This window comes from Xyrauchen texanus, chromosome 31 (genome assembly GCF_025860055.1).
Source record: "Xyrauchen texanus isolate HMW12.3.18 chromosome 31, RBS_HiC_50CHRs, whole genome shotgun sequence".
NCBI lineage: Eukaryota > Metazoa > Chordata > Actinopteri > Cypriniformes > Catostomidae > Xyrauchen > Xyrauchen texanus.
The window spans coordinates 8,649,664-8,654,338 of record NC_068306.1 but is presented as its reverse complement, the minus strand read 5'-3'; the positions used below and the strand labels follow the sequence as shown (position 1 = coordinate 8,654,338).

The 4,675-nt window shown below is 38.8% G+C and overlaps 1 pseudogene; it reads left to right on the top strand.

Annotated features, from left to right (window-relative positions):
* The first annotated feature begins 310 nt into the window (after positions 1-310).
* Positions 311-4,328, top strand: LOC127624827 (proteinase-activated receptor 1-like; annotated as a pseudogene).
* The last annotated feature ends 347 nt before the right edge of the window (positions 4,329-4,675 follow it).

Genomic DNA, 4,675 nt, shown 5'->3' with positions numbered 1-4,675 from the left:
ATTTGGTGGATCTATGGGTGTCTTTAAAAAATTGTGCGTCCACAAATATTAAAACAGCATATGATGTTGTATATATGTACAGGGGAGATTTAAGTTAGGCCTATAATACAGTTGCCCCCCTACAAGCACCGGCCCCACCCTGCGCCCCCAGTCAAAATGGTCAACAACTGCCCATGCTGTCTATCTAGTATATCTGTCTGTCTGTTTGTCCCTTAGTATATCTATTTGTTTGTCTTTCCCTCCGTACTGTCTGACTATCTACTGCATCTTTCCCATGGGCAATGCGGGGTAGTCAGACACAGTCTAGCAGCCATATGAGACTCTAAGTATGGCCGTGATGTCACCACATTGCAACGCACATCCTCTCACGAGCGACATCAGCGTGCAGAAGAAACAGTGGCTTCGTCTACCGTGACATTCTGAATTTGGGCGATTTGACGTCGTACTGAAATTCTTTGTTTTCTTAGAGTTGGAAACGCTACTCATGGGGGTTCAAACGATCTTTCTTTCAGTTGTAGTAGCGCATACGTGCACTGGGGTGTTGTTGAACGGTAAGTAAACATAAAATAGAAAATTATGTCATTATTTTCAAGTGCCACGACTTTTATGTGTGTTAATGATGATTTGCATTAACGTAATACGAATTGGCTAAATTAATGTAATATTTTTACAACTCTTGTGTTTGCCGTAAACCGCTTAAATCTAACGTTCTTACCTACTGCTGTAATATATCAAATATTATTACAATGCCTTATGTAGTGTTATATCTGTACAAATGTGCTTCTTGTCTTCACACACTACTTGTGGTAAAACAGGAACAATGTATGCTGGTTTTTGACATTTATTTTGATAGTAGACCGATAAAGGCATGTCTTTAAAAAGTGTGTGTTATTTGTGGAAAACAGGAACAATGTATGCTGGTTTTTACATTTATTTTGTTGGTAGACAGATAAAGGCATGTCTTAAAAATTGCGTTCTGGTCAGCATTTGTGCTGTATAGCTAAAAGCAAAAAGTGTTTAAAAACTGTACTTGGTCTATTACGAGTCAGAACTATTAAAAAACAACACACATTTAAGTATGGGAATAATGTAGTCACCGAAAACTAGTGAAAGTGAAAACTGTATTTTAGATTCTTCAAAGTAGGACCAAAAAAAAAAAAAAGTGTCTTTGTCAGCCCTGCATGCTCTTTTTAAAAGGAATTATGTATAATTTATATTGGTCTATGAAACTAATTTTAAGCATTTAATCATGGATCAGCATTTCGATCAGAAGGTTTTTAAGATCTTGACAAACATACATTCAGTCAAGTGAATTAAGTGTATCCAAACTTTTGACTCTCAGTGTATTCTGGAATGATTCATGGGCTAAAACAGATGAAGATCTTTAAAGAATTCCGGCTGCATACAGTCCGTAGATACTGTAGTCTACACCCAGTATTCTTCCTACAAAGGAAATGTCCCTACAGTATATTTGCTTTGGCTGGGATTATTCAGCTTTATCTTTTTCAAGGCCTCGGATATGTTTGTTTTGCCTTCATTTGTCTGGTAGTTTTGTGAGAGCTTTGATTGATGTTTTTTTGTATGTGTTGTTGTATGATTGGTTACAGACAGTTCTGAACACAGTATAGCCGTTATATTACCTGATGAACCAACTCACAAAACGAATCCTCCAGATCAATACGTGCCTGGACCAGGTATTGTATATTATCCAGAAATCTCCTCTCATTTTGATTCTCTACCATTATTGCACAGATTTAAAATCGATCCTGTGGTAAAAGAGACAAATGTACTTTAAAAAATACCTCGCAGACACAGAAAGCAATTAAGTTCCTAATAGATAAGATGCAGCCATTATTCTCAAAGGAAACAGCCTTGTGTTTGTCTTGGTTAGGACTAGTATATCAAGACCTTTAATTGTTGTGTTGTGTTTCGGTTTGTTTGGTTACAGCTGGACGAGGTTTCAATATTAAACGGGGCTATATAACCCAGACTGATGAGCCAATAGAATACATTGACTCAGATCTGGAGTTGCTCCCCTCTGACATAATTCCCAATAAGACCCGAACAGGTAAAGTATCCAGAACTTTTGTAATGCAGTAAATATTAAGCAATCAGTGTTACCTGAGCACTGCACATGCATGTAACAACACTAACTAGGATGCAGTATAATACAAGATTAAACCAGACATTAGTGTCTTGCTTTATATAACTTTATCTAACTCTTTGCTAATGTGTCTGGAAGCGTTATTACAACTTTCATTGATGATGTTGTGTTTTTCTTTGGTTTGTGTACAGGGCTATATAAGAGATTTAATAAACCAAACGTGTCTGTCTCTGATGATCATCATGTTACACATCTGTGTAATAGCACTGAAATGGGTGCAGCGAAATGCAACCAGACTACATCCTGGGAGATATTAACCATTTCGGATGAGGCTTTGGATTTCCTCAAAGGCCTGCTGGTCAGACGTGTCATGCCCTCATTTTACATTCTCATCTTCCTTATTAGTATACCCTTAAACACATTGGCCTTGGTGACATTCACCTGTAGGATTCGAGTAAAGAAACCAGCTGTGATCTACATGTCTCACCTGGCGTGTGTGGACCTACTCTTCACCCTGCTGCTGCCTCTGAAGATCCACTACCACCTGAATGCTTCAGATTGGGTGTTTGGCGAGGTGGCGTGTCGTGTACTAAGTGCTGCTTACTACGGCTACATGTACTGCTCTATAATGTTGATGATGTGCATGAGTGTGGATAGGTTTGTGGCCGTGGTGATCCCTGTTGCCTCACTATCCTGGCGGAGAGTAAGGAATGCCAAATGCGTATGTGTGCTTGTCTGGCTGCTGGCGCTCAGCGGCACAGTGCCACTTCTCTCCATAAAGCAAACGTTTAAGATAAAAAATGTGGGAGTCACCTGCCACGATGCACTTCTCCATGATGACCCTACAGAGCAGCAGTATGTGTACCTGTTCTCCATCCTCTCTTGCCTCTACTTTTTCTTGCCACTGGTTGCCACCTTGGCGAGCTACTCTACCATCATATATGTGCTCAATGCCAAGTCTGTCCACTTAAAAACATCATCATCCACAGACAACCGCAGGAGAGCTGTGATTATGGCTATCGCCGTGCTGACAGAGTTTGTGGCATGCTTTGCACCAACCAATGGAATCCTGTTGTACCACTGTGTTCGTCTGGCCACCGGAAGCAGTGGGGAAGGGGATTCATCATATGTAGCTTACATGTTGGCTGTGTGTGCGGGGAGCTCAAGTGTTTTCCTGGACCCTCTGCTTTACTACTACGGCTCGTCACAGTGCAGACAGCAGATCAGCTCTGTGTTTTGGAGAAGAACGACAAAAAGAGCAACCACACTATCAAACACACAAACTCAGTCAAAATCAACTTACCTGAACTGTGAGTACAGTCAGGCTCGCATTAAGATGTGATTTGTTTAGAAAAAGAGCTAATCATATAATTTCATAAATGATCAGCAAGCACAAATGTGTGTGGTCTTCAGTTGATTTTGGAAGTGTGTGTGTGTGTGTGTGTGTGTGTGTGTGTGTGTGTGTGTGTGTGTGTGTGTGTGTGTGTGTGTGTGTGTGTGTGTGTGTGTGTGAGAGAGAGAGAGAGAGTGAGTGAGTGAGTACGAGTACACGTGTGAAAAGAGACAGATAGTGACTGTTTTGTAATTCTGAAGGCAAAAAGTTTGACTAAGCTATTATAAATGTAATGCATTATTTGCATGTAGATGAATTATAGTTTGTGTAGTTTTGCTTTAAGCTTTATGAGTTTACTCCACTGTATTTAACTGGCAGTCTTAACCAACAGATGGTATGACGTGTATGTATTCAATGTTTTTCGATATTTTTCATATTTACCAAGATTATATTGTACAAGATGCATATATTTATATATATATAAAATGTGTCATTGAATTTATCTCTTAAAAACAGAGATGTCATGAAAAGGTCTTCTAGTCATGGATTTCTGTTGCAATATTTTGATATACTCTTATTCCATATAAACATCTACAAGTTATTTTTATGTGCTACTAAGCTACTGTATTTCAAACATTGGAAGTTGTGCAGTGTATTATATGTGATGCATGCTATATTAAATTAGTCATATTTTATTGCTTTTGTAGCAGTTTAATGATTTTGCTAAAGGTCACATATTATGTTAGTCAAGGTTTCTTGCTCTCTACTCATTTACTTTTACACAGTAATTTTCCACCCTTCCACAACCAATTACCTGTTTTTGCAGGTCGCTTACGTTTCATAACACTTAAGTGTGGAACGTTATTTAAAAAAAACATTAAAGTAATAGTTCACCCAAAAATTATATTCTCTCATCATTTACTCACTCTCATGCCATCCCAGATGTGTATGACTTTTCTTCTTCTGATGAACACAAATGAAGATTTTAGAAGAATATTTCAGCTCTGTAGGTCCATACAATGCAAGTGAATGGGTACCAACATTTTTAAGCTCCAAAAAGCACATGAAGGCAACATAAAAGCAATCCATATGACTCCAGTGCTTAAATCCATATTTTCAGATGCGATATTATAAGCGTGGGTGAGAAACAGATGAATATTTAACGTCAGGTTCACACATCTGGCGTGAGCGCCACGTTTTCGTTTCGGCACCCATATAAACAGATTACACTGTCCCTG